At 49.1% G+C, this 25,273-nt stretch overlaps 1 protein-coding gene across 1 annotated transcript in view; it reads left to right on the top strand.

Annotated features, from left to right (window-relative positions):
• Positions 1–11,590: 11,590 nt before the first annotated feature.
• FHL2 (four and a half LIM domains 2) overlaps positions 11,591–25,273 on the top strand; it is a 74,664-nt gene continuing 60,981 nt past the window's right edge. The window contains exon 1 of the mRNA XM_036262752.1: positions 11,591–11,681. The gene's annotated coding sequence lies outside the window, so the exon portion shown is untranslated. The remainder of the gene's footprint in view (positions 11,682–25,273) is intronic.

Consider the following 25,273-nt stretch of genomic DNA (forward strand, 5'->3'; position numbering starts at 1 on the left):
ACAGCATTGTTGTCTGTGTCCTTCGTTTATGCTTATATGCGAAAGCTTTTTGTGTTTGTTTCTTTCTTAACAAGTTCATATACATGAGATGAGTTTCCAAACTGCACTAGGCCCAAACTTTTAATTCCACTATACAAAGATAAAGGGTAGCTAAGGATAAAACAAAGTTACCCGGCCTATCACCCGGCCCATGTGGCTCAGTGGTTGAGCGTAGACCCATGCCCCAAGAGGTCGCCAGTTTAATTCCCGGTCAGGGCACATGCCCAGGTTGTGGGCCCAATCCCCAGTGGGGGGTATGCAGGAGGCGGCCAATTGATGTTCTCTCTCATTGATGTTTCTATCTCTCCCCCCTCCCCTCTCGCTTCCTTCTAAAATCAATGAAGGAAAAAAAAAGATAAAGCAAAATCATTGAAAGTCATCAGGGATTCAGAAATGAATAACTAAATATGAATTGCATCTGGAAATTTCTTCTTAATATGGCAGAAAAGGGTATTTTTAAGGTAATGAGAAGCCACGGTGAGAAATAAATACCCAGGGTTATGTATAATAACATAGCACCTTTGAGCTGAAAGGCAACCTGTAAGGATTGTTGAACGAATGCACGAATGCATGCGAATGAATGAATGAATGAATGAATGAATGAACGAACAAAACTCTCAAAGCACATTACTGGTGAACAGAATAAGGCTAAATTATATACCTGTGGCTGGTCATGGTAAAGAAATACAGGAACTCTGCTCTCGAGTTTCTTTTTCAGACAGGATTGTTTGGAGTGTCTTTGAGGCCAGTTTGGAGGGGAGGCAGAGACTCACCTGAGCTGCTTGTTAAAACCAAACATAGCCTTGCCCTAGCTGGTTTGGTTCAGCGGTTAGAGCGTCAGCCTGCGGACTAGAGAGACCCGGGTTTGGTTCCTGCTAAGGGCATGTGCCTCAGTTGCAGTTTGTCCCTGGCCCTGGTTGGGTTGTGTGGGTAGTGACCACTCCATGTGTCCCTTTCACGTTGATGTTTTTCTCTCTCTCTCTCTCTTCCTCTCTCTCCCTCCCACTCTATCTGAACAAAAAATGTCTTCGGGTGAGGATAAAAACAAACAAACAAACATCGCCTTGCTTCCTCCAGGAACGATGACGTGTGTGGTCCCACCTCCCTGTTCTTGGATTCACTTAGTTTCTATCCTCCATGTAGCCCTTACTTCTTCAATGAAATGGCAACCGGGGCGTGGCCAGGAGAGTGCTGGCCTTGTTACTATGGGAACCAAGCAAGCACTAACTATTAGGTCTGTTGCTCCACCCTTATCCAAATCACCCTCCTGTGCTTACTGGTTACCTCACCAGAAGTGAAGGGTGAAGCAACAGAACAGGCATCGAACCTGTGTGCTCAGGAAGTCATGGGACCGAACACCTGCTATAGCTCAGGCTCACGTGACTGATAGTGCAATGAATTAACTAGATGTTCGTGAGTCCACTTTGCCCGTGGCCCTGGGTGTGTGGAGGGAAGCCCTGGGAACTGGCCTGCCTGGGACAGTCCCAGCCGCCTCCCTGCTGGTTCCGCCTGAGCAGGGACCTGTGCAGGCTCAGTTACACCCTCTGCTGCCAGCCAGCTCCTGGTGTTCTGATGACCAGCACACAGCCTGGATTCACCATGTTGACACATTTCATTACCACTGACTAAATGTAATATTCTTTTTCCTTTAATACATTTTTTTTCTAATCAGTAGAACCATCAAACTGATTAATTAAATGAGTGGCTAATGTATTTACTCTACTTTTCATGTCCTCTTTACGGTTATCCCTGGCAGTCTGAGCTCTCCTGTTTTCCAGCTGTCAAAGAATCCAGTTTCCTGATGGGGACACTGGTAGCCAGTGCCCTGTACCAAGTCCTGGTCCCTGATTAAGGCTAAGTAGGAACACACCTCAGAACATCTCTCTCCTGGTCCTGGAGGACACGGAGCTCACTTACAGGAAAAGAGAAATTCGTCTGATTCAGAGGACGGGGATGCATTGCTAGTTCACTTGTCCAGACATCTGTATATCATGAGACTTTCACATAACGTCTGTGGGCTTCTAGAAACCACTTAGAAGTTCTGAAGAGGAAAATCGAATCTACTTCAAGTAATTTTCAGAGGGAATTTAATGCGAGAACTGGCCACACAGGTGGTGGAGGATGGAGAAGCCCCTGTTGGCCTCAGTGAGAAACAGTTACGGGGCCCAAAGCCTGAGGTCACCTAACCGGTGCCGGAACCCGGGCAAGAGCCACAGCTGCTGCCTGAGGTGCCAAACACCTTGCCCAGTGCAGCTCTTCCAGTTGGCTGTTTCTGAGTTGTATTCTTTAAAATAAACAGGCAGATGTAAACAAATTATAGAACCCAAGAAGGGGGTCATGGGAAACTCTGATTATAGCCAGTCAGTCAGAAGTCAGAAGAGACCAGCACTTGCGATTGGCACCTGAAGGGGGCAGTCTTGTGGGGCTGAGCCCTTAACCTGCGGTCTGATGCCAACCCAGGTACACAGTGTAGCACTAGACTGAGCTGTAGGACACCCAGTTGTGTCCATAGAGAACTGGAGAACGGTTGGTGGGAGGAAGAAACCATACACGTGGTGTCAGAAGTGAAATGCTGTGAGAATATAAAGGAAAAAGTGTTGTTCCTTTTAGCCAATCCAGAAAGGACAAGCACTGTGTGCTTCCACTTACATGGGTCCCTAGAACAGTCCAATCCTAGCACAGGAAGTGGAACGGTGCTTGCCAGGGGCTGAAGAGAGGGAGTTTGGGGAGTTACTGTGGGGGTTCAGAACAGGCTCCCAGGATGGGCCACCTCAACATGAAGATTATTTTGAGCTGAAGGCAATCAAGACCCTGCAGGCTCAAAAAAAAAAAACTTCTGCTCCTCTCTTAATTACCTAGAAGAATTTAAATTAGTGGTCTTGCCCATGATAAGAGTTATTACCAGAAATGAGATATCTTTTCCTGACCTGCCTACAGGGCAGAACAAACTTCTAATTACTGAACATCTGCTCCTCTTATCCTCCCGCAAAGACCTTTGTCCCAGCTAAAGCCCCAGGCGTCTTACCTCATCCTTAGCTCATGATGCCACATATACCCAATTTTAACTTTCTGTCTCTGAACATCTCCTGTGTGAGGTCCTGACTCTCTCGTGCATGTGGGGTGTCCGTATGTACATATGAAATTAAATTTGGTTATTTTTCTCTTGGTAGTCTGTCTCGTGTTGATTTCATTACTAGACCAGCCAAGAGAACCTAGAAGGGTAGAGGAAAGTTTCCTTCTCCCCAACAACTGTGTAATAGGTGCAAAGTTTCAGTTTGGAAGATGAAAATATCTGGAGATGGATGGTGGTGATGGTTGTACAACAATGTGAATGTATTTAATGCCACTAAACTGTCCACTTACAATGGTTAAAGTGATCAATTTTATTACGTGTATTATACCACAATAAAATTTTTTTAATTTAAAAAAGTAGATTTACCTTGTGGTTTTCCTCCTAAACTTGTATGCTTAAGTCTGGACATTTAGGACATTTTAAATTATTGTACTTTTGCAGGTACAGTATGAGTCATAGGACTGTACTCTGAGTGACTCATAAAATAATCTGGCCTTGCAATCAGTTGGAAGCTTGGTCTTTGGTAATAAGGTGACGCTACTCTGGAGTATAAGGGAGGCAGGGATGCTTAGGTTAGTCCAGACGGGAGGGCTGGACGGGCGACGTTGAGAGGGGAAACTGTCTCTTCCGGTCATGGCAATCAGGGCAGAAGCAATAACACAATCATCTGGAGCAGGAATGATGCAAAAAAACAGGAAATGAGCGATTATTTTCCTCTTTCTCTGTGTTCTTTGGTTTCCATTTTTATGAATAGAAGAATAAGTAGAATTGAAATGTAGACTGGCTGAGTTGGGGGAAAAGAGCAAGTTGCTGTCTCTCCCAGCTGTCTTTTCCAGCTTGTCATTCGTCTGGCTCTAGGACGTCAGCCCCTGAGGACACAGCAGACTCTAGAAAACAGGGAGACTCCAGCAGCATGGGCGGCCTGCTGGTCTGGGAGGCTCCCTTCTTCTTCAGGGACAAGCTGGATTTGCCTTAGACTTAGAGGTGCCCTCACTGCCACCTCTGTAGGAGGAAGAATAAACAAATGAAGAGAATAACTGTATAAAATGACCCTGCGCATTTATCCTACGCTTCCTAAGATTATTTCACTATAACCAGTATGTGTTCCGCACGTCCACTGAGAGAAAGGTCAGATGTGTGGCGTTTGTGAACATGGTTCTGTAATTAGCATATTGGGTTTCGAGGCCTGAGCACCCACGTGTGAGCTGCCCCCTCCCCTACAGCCCTTGCACATCCTAGGAGCTCAGTAAATAGCAGGCGTTGCTATTAAGGCACGAGTGTGTCTCGCCTACAAACGCAGGTATGCAGGAAACACTGCTTTGTTTCCCTTGACACACTCAGTTAGGGTTCTGGGCACCCACTCCACCAAGGCAGAAACTCCCCTCTTGTTACTGGGACCCTTCCCCCAGCTTCACTGCTCCACAACCTGGAGGCTATGTGCCCCATGCAGTGGGCGCCCCCATCCCATCATCTCAGGCAAACTCCTGGCCACATGAGGCAGCAGCACAGAGGCCCCCCCCATCGCAGAACCCACACCCCCTCTTCCGTTCACAGCCCCATGCGGTGAAGGCGGGGCGGGGCACGGGACTCCTTCTCTCTAACTGCTTTGGAAGCTACTCAGCTCTCCTCTGAGTCAGCCAGGGTCCTGGCAAGAAAGAGATGCCACACCCAACCTAGGTAAACGGAGGACAAGCTTAACAAATGCTATTTACACAGCTGTGGGCAGCAGTTAGGAAAGTCAGTGAGGAACAGTGCGGGCCTTTGGACCTGCAACGGTGGAAAGTCCTTCCGTCCTTAGCCCTTGGGGGCAGGGGGGAGAAACTGTTACCAGAGCCCAGAGGGGCCGACCCAGCCAACCTGGGCTCCTGCGGGAGCATCCGGGCACCAGAGCACCTGAGCCCTCCCCAGTCTTCTGACCTCCTGCGGGTCCCTGCACTGGCTAAACCCAACCAAGAGCCAGAGAACAGAGGAGCCCTTTGGTGTTCATTCCCATCCACCACCTGCGCAGGGAGCAAGGGGGACAGAGGAGGAGAGAACAGAAGGCCCCTCAGGCCCTTCCACTCCGGGAACCCTTGCATCACCTCTCTGAGGAGGGTCAGGCTTCTCCTCTGGCCCCGCCACATGGTCAGCATCAGGGGTCTAGGGTTACCGTCTTGCCCACCTGAGTCCAGCCCATTCCTTAACTCCGGCGCAGACGGGACACATCTGGGAGTGGCTCCATGTATAAACTCGGGGACTAGGAGGTCCAGTCCCTCCCAGTTCCCTTGGCTTCTAGTTGAGGCTTGACATGTCACTGGTTAAAGTTTCATCCTTTTGATTGGACATTTTTTTTTATCCTCACCTGAGGACATTTTTCCATTTTTGTTGTTGTTGTTCAGATAGAGTGAAAGGGAGAGAGAGGAAGAGAGAGAGAGAGAGATGGAGAGAGAGAGAGAGAAACATCGACGTGAAAGGGACACATTGAGTGGCTGCCACCCGCACGACCCAACCAGGGCCAGGAACAAACCGCAACCGAGGTACGTGCCCTTAGTGGGAACCAAACCTGGGTCTCTCTGGACCGGAGGCCGACACTCTAATCGCTGAGCCAAACTGGCCAGGGCTGATTGGACATTTTATCCTTACTAGGGTACAGATAGTTTTAGGCAGAGATTCTCCCAGCTGTTTTCTTTTTCTTTTTTAAAATATGTTTTTATTGATTTATTTAGAGAGAGAAGAGGGAGACAGCGATAGAAACATCCATGTGAGAGAGAAACATCGATCGGCTGCCTCCTGCACACCCCCTACTGGGGATCAAGCCCACAACCCAGGCTTGTGCCCTGACTAGGAATCAAACCGGGACCTCTCAGTCCACTGAGCCACACTGGCCAGGCCCCCAGCTTATTTCAACAATAGAATAGGTGAGGACAGAGTTGGTAAGAGCAGATTTGCTAGAGATTTACAGGACAGACTCGAGTGCACAAGGTCTGGATCATAAGAGACAATGCACGTCCCTTGGTGTTGGCGTTGGTGTTGGTGCTGGTGCTGGCGTTGTCGCTGGTGTACTGTGCTGTGGCATTTGTTGTATGTTTTTGGCATGTGACTTGCAGCAGCGATGCACTGGATCCAGAGGATCCTAGCTGAGGAAAGCTCAGCCCAGCCCTTCACACTCACATGCTTTCTTCCTGCAAGTGTGATAACCCAAACTAGTTCAACATCAGCCAAGTTCAAAACAGAAGAGATGCCTGGATTCTATCACACCAACAAATGGCGATGCTATTTTTCAGGTTGAAACTTTCCAGAGCCGTTCATAGACGTATTTACACTGCTGGACATTTATGCAACTGTTCTTGCCTGTTTATTGTTCTGGGAAGTGCGGAAGGAATGTTTATGCAGAGATTTCAGTAAATGGAGTAGGGAGACCACGGCAGGCATTCATCTGAAAACAAGGACGTGGCAGCAGAGCCGGACTTGTCCTGCAGGCGTCTGTGGACAGACACTCAGTGGGCGGCACACTCCGTAACCCAGTGTCCCTGGGCACCCCTGACACCCACAGTCTGCACTGAGGACTCCCCGTCGCCCTCACTCTCCGCGTCCCTCCTCGCTCTCAGGGCTCTGGCCTCAACACCCCTGCTGCCTGCTTGTCCTTGTCCGACGTGCCGGCCAGCTCGTCTTCCTCTGTCATGGACTCTACAGATCCAACAAGGAAACGTGTCTGGGGTAGAAGAGACTCTCTCCCTCCATTGGGGCAGGTGCATTAGCCCAGGTGCCTGCCCACGGCAGAGATGGCGAGGAGGAGAGGGCAGTCCTGGAAGCGATGGTGGGCCCTGCTGGCCTGGTGAGGTGCAGAAGCACACACTCCCCGGGCCAGGCTCAGCTCGGGCCCAGTGCTGCGCAGGCACCTGGGGGAGGCCCCTCCCACTTATGAAACTCACTTCCAGCAGGTTCTGGAAATGCAGAACCAGGTTCACAGGGGGATGAAGGCTCCCACCCCAGAGCAAGGAGCGACAATGACAGGGACCATGCTCAAAGATGGCTGTGGTGGCCCAGCAGTAAATGGCATCTACAGTGGCCGGGTTCGAGGGGAGAGGCTCAGGCTCGCCCAGCGTGTGACTATGGCACACGACAGACCACAAGGTCCTGAGGTGACGTTTCTTCTGGGTTGTTCGGGGCTCAGGAGCCAGGATCTAGCCACATGCTTGGCACATGAAAGAAGTTTAATGAATATATGTTGAAAAAATGAGTAACTAGTAATGACGAACAAGGAGGTTTCATGACACCGGGACCAAATGCCTGCAAGCAGAACCCCAGAGAGCCCTGGCAGCGTGGGTGTGCTGGCCCAGGCCAGTGGCTGAGGATGAAGTCCTGGAGCTCACGGGGCAGCTGGGAGTCTCCCCATCTCCCTACCCTGTGCTGACCAGGGTCTGGTTCCTAGTGGAGGCTCAAAACATATGTGTTGAGGATCACAGTACTGAATATCAAACTATACTACAAAGCCACTGTAATCAAAACAGTCCGACTGGCATAAGAACAGGCATACAGACCAGTGAAACAGAACAGAGACCCCAGCAATTGACCCATCCCATATGGCCAATTAATATTTGACAAAGAAGGTGAGAGCATTCAGTGGAGTAAAGACAATCTCTTCAGTTAATGGTGTTGGGGCCCGGCTGGTGTGGCTCAGGGGTTGAGCATGGACCCATGCACCAAGAGGTCACCAGTTTGATTCCCAGTTAGAGCACATGACCAGATTGTGGGCCTGATCCCCAGTGCAGGGCATGCAGGAGGTGGCCAATCGATGTTCTCTCTCAGTGATGTTTCTATCTCTCTCTCCCTCTCCCTTCCTCTCTCTCTCTGAAGTCAATAAAGAAAAAGTTTAAAAAAATAAATAAATAAATGGTGTTGGGAAAATTGGACAGGTACATGCAAAAAAAAAAATGAAACTAGACCACCAACTTACACTATACACAAGAATAAACTCAAAATGGATAAAAGGCTTAAATGTAAGTCACGAAACCATAAAAATCCTAGAACAAAACATAGGCATCAAAATCTCAGACATCTCATGTAGCAGAATTTTTACTGATACATCTCCTAGGGCAAGAGACAAAAGGAAAAAATTAACAAATGGACTACATCAAACTAAAAAGCTTCTGCACAGCAAAGAAACCAACCTCAAAACGCAAAGGGAGCCCTGGCCCATTTGGCTCAGCAGTTGGAGTGTCGGCCTGCAGACCAGAGAGTCCCAGGTTCGGTTCCCGCTAGGGGCACGTACCAAAAGAAAAAAAGCAAAGGGAACCCAAAGTATGAGAGAACGTATTTGCCAATGATACATCTGATAAAGAGTTAATTTCCAAAATATACAAAGAACTCATACAATTCAACAAGAGGAAGACAAACAATCCAATTTAAAAATGGGCAAAGGGCCTGAATAGACACTTCTCCAAAGAGGACATACAGATGGCCAAGAGACATATGAGAAAATGTTCAATGTCACTAACCATCAGAGAAATGAAAATAAAAACCACAATGAGGTATCACCTCACACCTGTCAGAATGGCCGCCATCAATAAATCAATTAGCAACAAGTGCTGGCGAGGGTGTGGAGAAAAGGGGACTCTAGTACACTGCTGGTGGGAATGCAGACTGGTGCAGCCACTATGGAAAACACTATGGTGTTTCCTCAAAAAATTACAAATGGAACTGCCATTTGACCAAGTGATCCCACTTCTAGGAATATACCGTAAGAAGCCTGAAACACCAAATCAGAAAGAATATATGTACCCCCATGTTCATAGCAGCACTATTTACAATAGCTAAGATCTGGGAACAGCCTAAGTGTCCATCAGTAGATGAGTGGATAAAAAAGCTGTGGTACATTTACACAATGAAATACTATATAGCTATGAAAAAGAAAAGATCTCTTACCCTTTGCAAAAGCATGGTTGAACCTGGGAGTATTATGCTAAGCGAAATAAACCCTTCAAAGAAAGACAAGTACCACATGATCTTACTTATATGTGGAATCTAAGGAACAAAATTGATGAATAAAATAAGACCACAGACATGAAACAGACTGACGGATCTCAGAGGGATGCTGGGAAGGAGGGCAGGAGAGATTAATGAAAGAATTTACATGCATCTATGCATAGCCCATGGACACAGAGAATAAATAGACAGGTGAAGGCCTGGGCTGGACTGGGAGGTGGGTGGAGGAGGGCAAAAGGGGGAAAATGGGGAACATCTGTAATACTCTCAACAATAAATTAAAATTTTCTTGTTGAATAGAATCAAGATATTTGTTCCAGACCGTTATGTCCTTCAGTTTTGGGATGAGTCCCACAGGCTAGCGCACCCTTACACCAGCCCTCACAGAGGTCGCCCATCATGTGGGCGCCCCTGTTCCTCACCCAGGGCAGCTTCCTCCAAGAAGAGTCCCCGTTCAGCCCTTGCCTGCACGCATCTGCCCTCATGCGGGGCTGACCTGGACTGCAGTCCTGCCTTCTCATCAGATTCCTGCGGGGAATGAGTAAGACAGCTGGAATCTGAGGTAGGCACTGAAGGTGTGCTTGAGGGGGGCCACCTTCAAACTCCCCCTGAGTCTGCCCCCGAGTCACCAGTGTGTGTTCGAGACCCCCTCCTGTAACATTAGCAACCCCAACGCTTTGAAACTGCCCCCGGCCTTAGACCAGGTCCTATTCATAAAGGAGGCAGCCCACTCTCGTTTCTGCACGCCCCCGGGAGGTGTTTATAGGGTGTAAGGCCCCTCTGTGCCAGCAGCCCCCGGGCCCCATGGGAGGGAGGCTCCCGTCAATCACACAACCTGGGCAGTATGCTCTGTCACAGTGAGGCTTGGAGGCCATCACTTAAGTCAGAAACACTACAACGGGAAGTCACCTTCAGAAACACAGATCCTTTCGATCGGCGCCTTTGCTTGTCCTGGGCACAGCATGAATGGGATGTGCTAGCTCCATAGAGGTGACCTGGGCTGTGGCTACCGTCTATCAGCCCTATTACGTTTCTAATTTCCTCCCTCCTTCCTTTTCTCTTCCTGTTTTTTGGTGTGTGTTTTTTTTAAGTTTTTCCCTTGCGCTCTCTCCTTGGCCTTGACAGGGGTACTGGGGGACTCTATTGACATTGCGACATCATATTGTTGGTATTGGCATGAAAAATAGCTACTGATCACAAGACATTCTGTAATGCTAAAATAAATTTGGGTTCATTAATACAGAAACACAGAAAGGTCTCTTCTGATTCTTAGAAACTTAGATTGTAAATGAAATTAATGTCCTTATTATAAAAGAAATACAAGAGCATTGTAAATAATTTAGAAATTATTTACAGCCAAAGAAGAACATAAAACCAGCCCAAATCCTACCAAGCGGCCATCACGACGTTCACAGAGCCGCACGCCCTCCACAGCACATGTGTGGGGTGACGGCGTGCAGTGACCTAGAACATATACCCCACGTCCCCCTCAAGGAGACCTGCTTCTTTATTACCAATAGATTACAACATTGTGCGTGTGATTAAATGTTCTTCCGGGATGTTTGTGAAGGTCGCAGTGTTTCCTGTGGCTGTGCTCCTCCTCATTTAACCAGTCCCTGTTGTCAGCTATTTAGAGTATTTCCAACTTTGCACAATTACTAAAAGAGCTGCAAAACGGTCCCTTTAGCTATATCTCTGCCCGTACCCACAATTTTTCCTTAGGACAAATTCCTGGGCCTGGAACCACTGTGTTAACGCAGACATCTGTCGCCACAGTCCGGGAGGGGCTGACCCTAGCTCTCCCCCATCCCATCTCCAGCCACAGATGTGATCTCTCAGAAATAAGAAATTTAAGAATGATCAGGAACTGTTGCTCCCCAGATTAGTCTTCTCTCTCCTCTTCTAGCACATGGTTTTGAAAGGCTCTCGTACAATTTCTCTGTTTTAGTTCTATGGGGAAAACGTATGTGCTGGGGACACCCTCGGAAGCACCCACGAGTGGGGAGGGTGGGAGAGAAGGACTCCCCGAAAGGCACCCCACCGCTGGCTTTCCATGTGCCCGGCGTTCCTTACTGGTCCCTGGTCTTCCCTAGAATCCTGTCACCCAAGCAAAGGCCTCTGAAGCCAGGGGGAGGGGGTCAGTGAGCTCTGTCCAAGAGGCAGCTTTGAAAATGTCTTCCACCCCACAGAGGTGCTGTGTGGCCTGGGGTGAGTTCCCTCTTGCTCATTACCCCAATGCCAGCTGCCTGATCTGAGGGGCTTGTTGCAGGCAGCTGCCTGGAGGCTCTGCCAATGTGAGGTCCCTCACTGTCCCCCTTTGCAGCTCTTTGGATGGCTGGAACATGTGCGAGGCTAGGGTGTCCTTGAGGCAGGCAGGCCAAAAGCGGAGCTGGCAGCCCCTTCCCCTCTGGATACCTTACAAGGCCGGAGGGAACCAGGGGCTGAATGCTTATCTCCTGTGCTCTGGGTGTGCCTTATTTATAGCCCCGTTGGCAAGAGCGAGTCACTGGCCCGAAGCTGCATACAGGGCTGGGGGAATCCAACAGGGTGGTTGGCCCTGCACCGCTGTCCCCTCTGGTCGGGCTGGAGGGCAGAAGACAGACAGGTAAGTGCCGCAGGTTTCCTCTTCCCCTTTGCCTCTCCCTTGCCATCCTTCCTCCCCTGTGTCTGTGTGGCTCGGGCACCAGCTGTGCAGGCTCCACGCCCTAGGAGGGAGCTCCCTGGCACTGTGCACGTGCAGACCCCAGCAGAGACCCGGCGGCCCTGGCAGCACAGCTCCTGCTCCTGGGTCGGCAGGGAACAGACAGAGCCTGCAGCAGGTGCCCGTGGGGACACGGGAGCCCTGGGGCAGCCTCCCGTCTCTGAGTGGGAATCAGGATCTACACCGACTGGGTTCTGAACACCGCAAAGCTCTTCCTCGATGAGGACAGAAGAAGAAAAATACAAACAACAAACACTGGATGGGGAAAAAACCACAGTGCTTTTGAACTTTTCTCCCTGGCAGGATTTCCAGAGAGCCTGGGGTGAAAAGGCAAATTACTGATGAGTCCGATTATGCTGGGAAAGTATGTTTATACAAGATGACTGGTTGCAGCTCATGGTTCGAAGGGACAGATAGCTCTGTGTGCTTTCAGAAGGAAACGCATAATGTTTTACTAACTTCTAGAGCAGAATAGACATGAAATGCACAGTACTCAGTAATGCCTGGGCCAATGGCGTAAATAATGTTGATACTGAAAGAATTGTATATGTATATAGGATGAAATGTATCATCTACATACAAACACGTGCTAGCCAGACTCCTTGCAAGGCACCCTATCAAGTCCAGTTTAAAAACCAGAACTGCCCGCATTTGCTCTCACGAGGTTGGTTGCTCTGTTTGTCTCCTGAGTTCAGACTCTTTCCAGTTTTGTCTCACCGTTCAGTCTGCACCCAGGTGTGCTGTGATCAAGTCGGTCACACTGCGATCCATCTTAGATGGACTAGCCACCAAATCAACTCAAATGATTACACTTTGGAGGCTTTTTCTAATGTTAAGAAAATATTTTAGTGTATGTACTTTCCCAGAAAGCGTCCCCTGGCTGCTCACCCAACATCTGCCTGCCTTTGAGCGTGCTTTTCACTTTGGGGGCTTCATCGTTCTGTTTAGAGCTTCCAGAGTTCTCCATGGATTTCAGATCGTGGAGGCCAGGCCACGCTGTACCTCTCTCTGCCGTCCCAACACTATTAACACGGGATCCATGTACTTTCTATTGGTCTCTAAAATATTTTATATTTAGAATAAATAGCCAAGAAACTCTAAATTTAAATTGTCTTCTCCCCACTGTTATAAAAAAAAAAAAAAAAAAAAGAATCAACCGTGTACATTTTATAGGTCTTACTGGCTTTATTCAGTGACTTGTGACCCGGTCAGCATCCCATCTAGTGGGGAGCAAGGACTTCAAAGGAGCTGAGCAAAATGAAAGACAGGCAGAAGGGAACAGGGACTAGGAAGTTATACCAGCAAAAAAGGGGGCTGATTATTGCAAGGTCACTTTCCTTTAGGGAATGACGAGGAGCCCGGCAAGCAGATTGCCTCACTAGTGCTGGTCAGATGATTCCTGATTGGCTGGTTTCAGATTCCACTTCTGGGAGAGGTGAAACTGTAATTAAGTTAAATACAGTTTGATGGCATGGGCTTAGCATAAGCAATTCTACTGGGGCCTGTTGCCTTATTTCCAACACCACCGAAAAAGAGGTGAAATTATATACATAATGTTTATATTTTCTTTTGTTTTTTCTTTCTTACTATAAAAACGTATGTTCACCATAGAAAATATAGACCAGCAGAGGTAAGAAAATACTCAGCACTTTATTGTTCATCTTAACTATTCTAAGAGGTCCTTGATTAGCTTTAAAAGAGAGGGAAAATTTTCCCACTATGATGTATATTAAAATGAGTCCCCAAATAATAAATTATCAGGGAAATATAAATTATAATTAAGAAATATATATGGCCCTGGCCGGTTTGGCTCAGCAGTTGGAGCGTTGGCCTGCGGTCCAGAGAGACCCGGGTTCGGTTCCCGCTAAGGGCACGTACCTCGGTTGCAGTTTATCCCCGGCCCTGGTTGGTCGTGCGGGTGGCGGCCACTCGATGTGTCCCTTCACGTCGATGTTTCTCTCTCTTTCTCTTCCTCTCTCTCCCTCCCGCTCTATCTGAACAAAAAATGGAAAAATGTCCTCGGGTGAGGATTAAAAAAAAAAAAAAAAAAAGAAATATATATGAATACATAGATATGATCAGGTTATCTACACTTTGTCCTATTTATAGCCAATGTATTTTTACTGTGTATTTAAATTCTAATTCATTGAAAATTGGTTATCTTTATATGACATTATGACTTCTTTCATTTAACCAGAATGTTAAAATATTCATAGCAGCCAGGTAAATTGGAAGTAAAAAGCATAAACTGAGATTTAGATAAGTAATTTGTTCAGACTATAACTTGTTTTGAAGTATGAGCTGCTAATTCTTCACTATCAATGCCCCACTGAACAGTGAGCAGACTCGACCATCTTGTACCTTGCTCTCTATGCTCCCCCAAAACTTGTTTTACAGATTTTTCTTCATTATCTCAATTTGTCAGCCTTTCATCACTTAGTCTCCAATATACTAAAATAAGAATGAAAAATAGAAATTAATGCAAGTTCTGAAAAATATGGTACTTAACAGATGTATTTCATAAATACCATTAATTTTTAAGCATAAGCTTATAAAAATAAAATCAATTTGAACTTTGAGGACAATTTCATAATTTAGAGCTTTGTTTGACTTTAAAAGATAAATTTATATAGAGAAAAGAGGAATACAAATTTATTTTAAAAGAAGACTTACGCCCTGGCCGGTTTGGCTCAGCAGTTGGAGCGTTGGCCTGCAGTCTGGAGAGACCTGGGTTCGGTTCCCACTAAGGGCGCGTACCTCGGTTGCAGATTGTCCCCAGCCCTGGTTGGGTTGTGCGGGTGGCAATCACTCGATGTGTCCCTTTCATGTCGACGTTTCTCTCTCTCTTTCTCTTCCTCTCACTCTATCTGAACAAAAAATGGAAAAATGTCCTCGGGTGAGGATAAAAAAAAAAAAAAAGACTTACTACAGTTAAAAAATAACACCCAAAAGTTAAACCAAAATAAAACTACATCAAGGCAAAAACATGTAAAATATGTTCCATGTGTCTTATCAAGAAAGTGGTGTATAAGCAAAATAAGCCAGTCAGAGAAAGACAAATATCACATGATCTTACTTATTTGTGGAATATAATGAACAAAATAAGCTGACAAACAAAACAGACCCAGAAACATGGAAGTGGGGAACAGTGACAGGCCTCAGAGGGAAGTGAGGTGGGAGGAGGGGAAGAGATAAACCAAAGAACTTATATGTATATATCCATAACCAGTGGACACAGACAACAATAGTATGAAGTGGGGGTGGGGGACGGGAGCAGGAGGAAGGTGTCAATGGGGGGGGATGACATCTGTAACCAAAAAAAATAATTGATTCATTTTTTTTAAAAAAGAAAGCCATGTAATTAGATTTTAAAAGGAAAGTGCAAAAATTTTGTTTGGATTTTAAGAAGTGAGCCTTGTTGGGCTGCCTAGGACCTGGCTGGAGGGTGTGGAACTATTTTCATGTTCAGCAATGAGCATGGTTTAGCATGAACACAAGAAAACATGATACCGACCACTCCACTTCTCCCTTATCCATAGCCTTTGCAGGCAGATAAGATGAACAGTATGGCAGTATGGAAGCACAAAGGGCTCTGTGATTACATAGTATATGTAATAACTAAAATGATAAACAACTTCTTGGCCCAAGTTGAGAATGGTTAAATTAATTGGGATACAGTCACAGTACGGAACATATACAACCATCAGAAAGTTTGCATGGAATTTTTATTTTTTTTAAATCAGAATACAAAGCCATATTCATAATATATGATCTTAACTGTGTACTATATGCATATAAAAGTGTTGTTTCTTAGGGATAGAGTGGTTGGTAGAAACTTTATATTTTTTCTATGCTGAAATTATGTTGAATGATCACTATATCCAGAAACTATGCAACAGCTCACTTAATTCTCACAAACACTATACGGTCTAAGGATTATTATCCTTGTTTCCAGGTAAGGAAACACGTTTAGCACAGTTATTCGCTGCAGAAGCTGCAGCCAGACTGAAGGTCCAGTCTGGCTTGGGGGCTTCATGCTCTAGCACTGCGAGGGCCCGAGTGACGCAGAGGCCACCGCGGTGAAGTGTGGGTGCGGTGGTCGCGATGCCCTGGCCTGGTGGGTGATTATCCTGCGGGGATAGTACCCGGGCTAGGAAGGACCCACGTGGGGTAAAATTACATAAAGTATGGAGCCTAAGGGAAGTGAGAAGTTACGAAAGGCGGGACTGGACGGACAGGACATGTGCGAAGTGCCTGCCATGCTGGCAGGGGGAGCAACCATTGGGACAATGCCTACCTGGCTTGTCTTTGTTCTTCTTGAGAGGTTTCTAAAGACCAACATTTTGTCAAAGGAACTGAGGAGGTCTCCTGGCTCCCCAAACACCACCCCTCTGCGTAAAGAATCTGAAGTAGTCCGAATCTGAATTCTAGGTTCAGGGAAATGAAGCCTGAGTCGGAGCGGGCGTGGAGTGCGCGTCCCGGCACCAGGCGCGCTCATGGGATCCGCACGGCTCTGCGAGGCTGCGCGGTTCTTGTTCATACATGACCTTAACTGTGTGATGTGTGTATGCATGTGTGTATTGTTTCTGAGGGCTGCCGGCGAGGAGCGAAGGGTCCAGGGCCAGCAGGCGGGGCAGGGGGACAGGACAGCATGGCGGGGGGGGGGGGGGACACGACCTCACCTTGAAAATCACTGAGGGCGTGTAACTACCCTTTGTTTTCCCTTTTTAAATTGCCCTTTATTTCTAGCACCTTCCCGAGAGCATGGGAAGGTGCTCCTCTCCTTAGAGCCCCGCCAGGAGCGCAGCTGCCTGTGGCCGCCTGCTGCAGGAGCTGCCCCGTGGGCCAGGAGGGTCAGGGTCCCAGCAAGGGACAGAGCCTCCCTGCTCCTGCTCCCCCCTCTGCTGCAGGAGCTGCCCCGTGGGCCAGGAGGGTCAGGGTCCCAGCAAGGGACAGAGCCTCCCTGCTCCTGCTCCCCCCTCTGCTGCAGGAGCTGCCCCGCGGGCCAGGAGGGTCAGGGTCCCAGCAAGCGCCCAGCCTCCCTGCTCCTGCTCCCCCTCTGCTGCAGGAGCTGCCCCGCGGGCCCGGAGGGTCAGGGTCCCAGCAAGGGACAGAGCCTCCCTGCTCCTGTTCCCCCTCTGCTGCAGGAGCTGCCCCGCGGGCCCGGAGGGTCAGGGTCCCAGCAAGCGCCCAGCCTCCCTGCTCCTCCTCCCCCAGCAGCGGCTCCAAACAGGCCTGGGTCCGCCGCCCGCTGTGCGCAGCCGGGACAGGACTGACAGTCTAACGGTGTTTCTAAGTGGAATTTTTATTAGGCAGTAAACACTAATATTTGATGGCAATGTATCTCTAAGGAGTACATTCTCTGACTTGGAAGTTTTCATTCACCAAAGTCTGGGAGGAGGTGAGTGTGTGGTGTGTGTGAATGTGTGTGTTTGGCTGGGGGACAGGAAAGAGGTTGCGATGCTGAATAAATTCTAAGCAGTGTAAGCTTCCTTTTTCCAAAGCGCTCCAATTTTGTTCAGAATCGCTCCATTCATTATTAAGAAACAACACCATTTTGCTTTGTTTACATTTAATTCAGTAAACCACCACAAGTGCAGGTGAGAGAGGTGAGCCTCCTTATTTCAAACCCCCGACTATAGTTACACTGAATTATGAGAAAAACATGAAGGCCTTCCAATCCTTAAAGCAAAAGACAGAGGTCAGGGAGACTTTCAAACCAGTTAAGTTCCATGAAAAAATCATAACGTGTATGGGACATAAAGAAAGTGAAGAATTTGGAAAGTCATGAGACGAGCTCCTCCCCAGCAGCTCTCTGCTCCCACACATTTAAAAGCAAACTCCTATAAACAGGTGCAGTTTGTTGGCACTCAGATTAACCAGCATGGCAACCATACACGTGAGGGAGAAATACTCACAAGCATGGTTCCATGTCTAAAATATTCTCAGATGGAAACAATCTGAGGGCAGCCAGGAGGGCAGGGTTCTCAACAAGTCAGAAGGTTTGGAAATTCACACTGACAAGTTCAACATCATTTAAATACTGAAATCTGTATAGAATTGGTGGAGCCTTCAGCCACCATTCAGCCTGGCTGGGGATTTGCTCTGGCAGGATCCTGGCACCCCGCCCTGAGCTGTTTTTACTTTTGTATACACACCTCAGTTTCCTGGTAGCAAACTGCCAGCCTCAGGCAGGAGCAGCTGGGCAGTTCCAGAGGCCAACGTGAGCTCAATGGAACCACAAATCTCTTTTTTGAACTTGATATCATATTCATAACAAATTAGATCATGCCTTGCACCTGCTCAGAACTCCCCAATGGCTTCCCAAGTGAAAATATAATAATGTAATAATATAATACTACACAACAAACAAAGCCCTATGTGACCCAGACCCCAGGAATCTGCTCTCATCTCCTCCCTTTCTTCCATGTAGGATACTCCAGACACACTGCCCTTCCTCAACTGTGCCAAGCACTGCCCTGCCCCAGGGCCTTGTCACTTTCACTGGGAGCTGGGGGTCAGGCCACCTGGGCTTGGATCCCAGCTCTGCCCCATACAACGAGCCCAGGCGAGAGTTCGGCTTCCCAGAGCAGCCTCATCTTTAAAGTGAGGATAATAACAAGAACCTCTTAAGGCACTTGTAAGGATTCAACAAGGCAGTAATAATAATAATAGCTACCACTAATTGAGGAGCACACACCACGTGCCATAAGGTGTACTGTGCATGTGCTTTGCTTCGTGTCCTCCCGTCTTCATAACAACCATATGAGGCAGGCGCTATTATTATTCCCAGGTTACCAATGAGGCAATAAAGTAAAATCCAGAAAAGTACCTTAACGGAGGAGACAAAGTTGCCAAGTTAGTTTCCTATTGCTTCTGTAACAAATGACCCCAACCTGTTGTCAGAAAGCAACACAAATTGATCTGTAGTCCTGGTGGCCAGAGTCTGAAATGGGAGGTCCTTTTCACCGGTCCTTCTGGAGGGCCCAGGAAGAACCCCGCTTCGGCCTTTTCCCGGTGCTGGAGGCCTCTTGCCTTCTTTGGTTCACGGCCTCCTCTCCACCTTCAAATCTCTGACTCTGACCCTCCTGTCTGCTCTTTCCTATCTAAGGACCTTTGTGATGACCTGGGCCCCCTGGATAATCCAGATCATCTTCCTAACTTAACTCGAGTTTAATCACATCTGCAAAGTCCACCGCCAGTTCTGGGCATGAGGATGCGAACAGCTTGCGAAGCCATTGTCCTGCCCCCGGTCACTCAGAGGCAGACGTGGGTGTGCCCAGTTCTAACCTCTTGCCCACTGGACCACTTAGTACCACACAGCCGTTGGGTTCTGCAGACCTTTCCCCTGCTTCTAATGGAGGGAGGGCGAAAGGCTTGGAGCTCATATTTGGATTTCATATGACACTAAACAGGATGATCCGCCCCCTGTGCCCTGCAATGCCCAGCATGCCCAAGAGTCACCGTTAACCCTAAAAGTGACTCTATCTTATTGACAATATTTAAAATATTCTTTCTCCCTCTATCCTCAGACATAGTACTGACTTTCAAGAAACCACAGACATTCTGTAAATGTAGGTTGCAAAGTGGAAGTCAAAGTCCTGTTTGGAGCCTCACTGCGTGGGGTGGGGAGGGGCCGGGCAGAGGGCGCAGTCGCCCCCCACAGCATCCTGGAACCGGGATGCCCCCAGGAACACAGCAGGCCACGAAGAGCCCATAACACTGAGAGGCACGAGCACCGGCGGGTGGCCCAGCTCGGGGTGCTCCAGTGGGGCGTCCAGGGCCTGGCCGCGCCATGACCAGGGATGTGCCAGCCAGCAGCGGGGCAGCCTGCTGCACCAGGAGCAAAGGGACTGGGCAGTGAGACCATGTGTCCTCCGTGGAAGGTGGCGTCCAGCAGGCGTTTGAGCCACACAGGCGGGCGATGACCCATCCAAGCTCTCAGGGGCCAGTGGGATTGGAGAAGCCAGAAGCTGGGAATGGCCTGAAGTTTGGCAAAAATAAGATGTCCATAGGTCAGCAAGGCCCCCAGCTCCCAAATCTGTGGCAGCTGAACTGTCAGGCCCCTAAATATATACATGTACCCTTCCCCGACTTGAGGATGGCTCAGGAGCCACCGGGGGGAGAACATACAAGGGGACTGGGTCCCTCCAGGTGGCAGGGACAGCAGGAAGGCTTCAGCTGACCCCTGGACGACAGGAACGGGGTATGGCCACGAGTCTCAGGGCGCTATTCCAACCCTGTCCTTCATGTCTGCTTCAGTGTTAGGAACCAGTGAACAACATGAGCTGTGTGTTCTTGTCGCAAAGCACTAGTAGTAATAATAATACAGATTGTGTGTTGTAGACATACGTTCCTCAATCATCCCCACTTAGGGTGGCCGTGGTGCAAACTGGGGCACTTTGAGAGGGGAGAGAATGCTTCTCCTAAGTGTGCTGGGTCAGCAGGTGGAAACGGCAGGTCGGTGCCCCTGCTGGGGAGGGTCCAGTCTCTGGGCCCCGGCCTCCCTCTTTCACATCCCGCAAGGTCCCTGTGGAGCTGCCTGGCTGGAAACAATCATTTAGAGAGATGATTCAACCCCATACGCTCCCTGCACCCTCAGACGTCTTTATTCCTTGCACAAGGAAGAAAAGGAACGGAAGTACAGTTTCTTATAAGGTACGTGTAGGACGTGACCCCCGTACACTGGCCACTGTGTTAAAATCAAATGTGTTTTGTTCAAAAGCCTATTGACATTTGAGTTTCAAGACCTTGCTCGTGGCTTGACTTTCTTCCGTGAGGATTTCCTAAACTGAGGTGCGTTTCCTCTCAGCTGCCACCCCACAGATTCCCGGGGAAACCGTGAGCTCACAGGAAACTTTCCTGTGGCTCGAGCCTGCCCTCAATGAAAGCTTTTCAGACCAGGGGCCAGCGTCAGGGCTCCGCGTGAGCCGGGGCGTCCGTTCGGTGGGCCGGTGTCAGGCTCCGCGTGAGCCGGGGCGTCCGTTCGGTGGGCCCGTGTCACGGCTCCGCGTGAACCGGGGCGTCCATTCGGGGGGCCGGTGTCACGGCTCCGCGTGAGCCGGGGCGTCCGTTCGGTGGGCTGACACCCACATTTTTTTTTTAAATATTTTTTAAGTTCTCACCTGAGGATATGTTTCTATTGATTTTAGAGACAGAGGCGGGGGGGGGGGGGGAGACATTGATTGGTTGCCTCTCATATGCACCCTGATGGGATCAAACCCAAAACCTGGGTATGTGCCCTGACCAGGAATCGAACCCCGGACCTCTACGGAGAGGGGACAACGCTCCAACCAACTGAGCCACACCAAGCAGGGCAAGTCCCATATATTTTTAAACAATAAAATGAAATAAACTAGAATAGAAGAATACAGAATAAAGGAGAACAGAACAGATCTGGCATGGTAAGGATAAGAATTATTTCATTACAGTATTTTTCCGGCACTGAGTGGGGCTGCGTGTAAAAATGGATGCCCTGGCTCACAGATTGTTCCTGGCGTGGCTGTTGTCAGAGTGGAGACCCTCTGCCAGGAACCGTTTCTGCAGGTTCCCTTCCCTTCTCGGGACCCCCCAGCCCAGGGCAGTTCACACCCTCCCTCGAGCCAGCAGACACCCCGTCTCTCTGCAGATGGCTGAGGGTGAGCCTTCAGGCTGGAGCCAGTGAAATGGTTTCCTACTTGATCAAGTCTTCATGGAAAAGGGCAAAGAAACAAAACAAAACAGCAGAACCTGTGTGTGCGCCAGAGTGAAAGGGTCCAGCGAGCAGAGCTCTGAGAAGCCTGAAAGCCACAAGGCTCATTGTAGGGCCTCCGGCCTCCCTGCCACCCAACACTGTTGGTGCCTAAGTGTGGAAACCGATTGTTTGTGTGTGCCACACTCAAATCCACCTCCCTCTGCGCCGCCAAACAGGCAAACCTCACAGCCCGAGGGCTCGCGCCTTCCTCATTGTATCAGGGTCTCTGCAGCAGCCTCTTCCTGTAATTTGCAGAAGGGCTGGGGGTGGTTAACTTGTTACCCTCACATCAAAGGCTGCCTTCTATGACTGCAGGCTAGGGGAAGGGAGAAGAGGGGACCCTGCTGCAGAGCAGAGGGGACCCACCCTAGGCAGGATGTCTGGAAGGAGAGATAAAGCCAATGGCATAGGTATTTCAATAGACAGGCAGTTTCCATTCTTTACCATTTGTTTTTCATTCTGTTTTGGTTTCTTTTGACTTGAATTATGGAGCTCTGATTCTTGGTTAAAGTAACTTAGAAGCAAGTGCTTTTCCACATCAAAAACGCATACTGATGTTTTTGGTGGGGATGACGGCGAGGGGCTGGGACAGACGGCACTTTGCCCTCCAGGGGGCTGGGTATTATGCTCTTCCCTTTTCCTACGGGAGCACAGAACCTATGTTTCCAAGAGTCCAGAGCACCTTGACGAGTGTCCGTCCATTGCGGAGACTCCCGCAATGCATGCTGACATGGTGGGGCCTACATGCTGTCAAGCGGAAGCAGACACCCTTTAACCGGGCGGGCTAGACGCAAAGACAAACAGTCTTCCTGCGCCCGCAATGTGGGGGACTCATCTGAGTGTCCACGCAAGTACTTCCTTCCTTTGTACCACAATCTCCTCTCCTCGAGAGTGCAGATAATCATATTGGAAAAGGCTTATTGTTCATGCAATATGCTTTTGAAATCTTCTAGGGGCTTCCAAATAATTGAAAGTTGAGCTGGTACAGTTTGCAAACATTCAAAAAGCTACACCTAGCAGCTCCCCGCCCCCATTCAGCACTATTGGCCACTATGCCTTAAATATTTTTAGTCATTAGTGAATCCTCTCTCTCCTGCTTCCCCATCCATCCCTGGTCCATGTGGATGCCTCCCCCTCTGCCTGCCCCTCATACTCTCCACTAAAGGCTTCTGGAACTTGACCTTTGACCCAGTCCTCACAACCCACACCCCCTCTGGGGTGACTCACTCTATTGGTTGTTACTGTTTTTAACCTGCCATCTGGCCAGTGAACCGTTACAGCCATGTCACCGACTCTGACCGTCCTCCAGCTGTTCATACGGGGTTGGGAAATGTCTCTGTTCGGACGGCCATCCCCAGAACGCTTCCGTTTCAGTAGGTCAAAACTGAAGTCATCCTCCACCACAAACTTGTTTTTCTGTTTTCCCGATGATGTTCCCAGTCATTTATCTAAGCCAAAGAAATCACCTTGGACTCATCCTCAGGTTCCAGTCATCATCCATCACAATTTTTACTGATTTTCCATCTTGAAAATTCTTGAGACGGACGCCCTCACCCCACTCTGCACTCTCTCGCCGCCTGCCTGCCTTTGGAAGGACAGGGCAGCAGCCTCCCGTCCTGGGCGAGCTTCCCAGGAGAGGGTCTCGGTTTGACCGGGGAAGTGCCCAGGAGACAGCGGGGAAAACAGGACAGGAGGGCAGGACGCTCAGCGAGAACTTGGTTTCAGGCCAGGTCTCAGCCTCAGCCGGATCCCGGGGATTTGACCCCACTCAGGAAGGCTGGACTTCCACACCAGTCAGTCATTGCTGAGGGCACCCCAAGGGGAGTAGCTCAGCCCCAATTGTCCAAGGGCAGGCGACACAGAGACAGTAAAAGAGCCCCTGGTCGATTTCTACACTTGAGTCAAAGTCACCGACCAATGTCAAAGAACTAGTCAAGTCAGTCTTCCATTTATGCTCTTCCAGTGACTTCCAGCCTCCTAGCGGCTCTCTGTGGAAAGTGGCCTCCTTCGATACTTCTGAATAGGTATCGAGTCAGACGGGGGAGGGAGTCAGTGTTAAAATAGGACGTCCTCTCCTGACGTTCATGCTGCACACTGGTTCATTAAAAGCTCTGAAAATTCCTGTAGTAAAGAAAGTTGTCAACTTGTTTCACAGGGGAGTTACCAGCCCTCTGCGACCTTGACCTGGGGTGCGTGCTTGCGTGTGTGCCATGTGAGGCATCTCTTACACACTGCCATGGGCCTGAGTGGGAGGCGCTGGCCTAGGGGACAGAGCTCCTGAGCGTGGCCACACAGTGCTCTGAGGCCTGGCCCGGTGATGCAGAACTGCGCGCGAGACCTGACACGGGCCTCGGCGTGTCACAGAGGTCTGTGTCCAGCTGGCCACCTCTTCTGTTTCTTGTCAAGGCTCCGGCCGGATGCTGTCTCCTCCAGAGAAAGCCTTCCTAGGACCCGTATTAGTCAGGGTTCTCCAGAGAGACAGAACCGATGCGCTGTGTGTGTGTGTGTGTGTGTGTGTGTGCACGAGAGTGATTTATTATAAGGAACTGGCTCCCGAGATTACGGAGCCTGAGAAGTCCCAAGATCTGCAGAGTGAGTCAGATACCCAGGAGAGCCAATGTTGCCTTTCAAGTCCCAAAGCAGGAGAAGACTGAAGTCCCAGCTGGAAGGTAGTCAGGCAGAGAGAACTCTTCCGCACTCCGAGGAGGGTCAGTGCTTCTGTTCCAGTCCGGCCTGCAGTCGGTCCCGTGGCCCTGCCCCGTTAGGGAGGCAGTCTGCTTACTCAGTGCTCCACCTGCCAGCTGCATCCAGAAACAGCAAAAACGTCCAAAGCCACGTTTGAGGGAGCATCCCGAGCACATGAAATCAACCCCAGACCCTGGGCCGGGGGCCGGGGAAGTGCTCTCCTCGTGCTGCCTCACTTTCTACACGTACACTTTCCTATCTTCTCGTTGTTTTACTGTCCTAACCGCTTTTAAATGTGATTTCAGTGTTAAATATATTCACGGGCTGAGGCTGGGACTAGGCTGAAACCATGTTCTTGCTAGCTTTCTCTCCTTCCCTGTCCTGTTTGCCCAGTTCCAGCGTTGCTGGGCAACAGGTCTCCAGAACATGTTCACCTTGCAAATCTGAACCCCTGTACCCACTGCAGCTAACTCCCCATCCCTCCTCCCCCAGCTCCTGGCAAACACCGTTCTACTTTCTGCCTCTGTGAATCTGACTACTCTGGGTACCTCATGAAGTGAAATCATACAGTATTTGCTTTTTTGTGACTGTCTTATTTTATTTAGTATACTGTCCTCAAGGTCCATCCATGTTATAGCCAGCGTCAGAGTTTCCTTACTTTTTAAGGCTGCATAATATTCCACGGTATGTATGGACCAGTGTGTTCATTCATCCACTGATGGGCACGGGCTGCTTTCACCTGGTGGCTGTTGTGAATAATGCTGCTATGAACACGGAAGTGCCAACAGTTCTTTGGGACTCTGCTTTCAATTCTTTTGGATATAACTTTATCCAGAGTGGGATATACTTTCTATAGGTGAACCCTGATCAGAGCTTATCAGGTTCTCATATTTACCCCGCTGGCTCCCTCCCTCCTGGCCACATTGGTCTTTAGGTTCTGGAAGGGATGGGCTGAGTTTGCTTCATCCCTGTGGCATTCTGAAGATGAATCACTTAGCAAACAGCAAGTTCTGACCGATCAGTGCTTCCTGCCTACCCTCCTTAACCCAAGTGCTAGGAGAAGGTTGTCCAGTGAGCT

This window comes from Molossus molossus, unplaced genomic scaffold, assembly GCF_014108415.1.
Source record: "Molossus molossus isolate mMolMol1 unplaced genomic scaffold, mMolMol1.p scaffold_m16_p_15, whole genome shotgun sequence".
In the NCBI taxonomy this organism is placed as follows: Eukaryota; Metazoa; Chordata; class Mammalia; order Chiroptera; family Molossidae; genus Molossus; species Molossus molossus.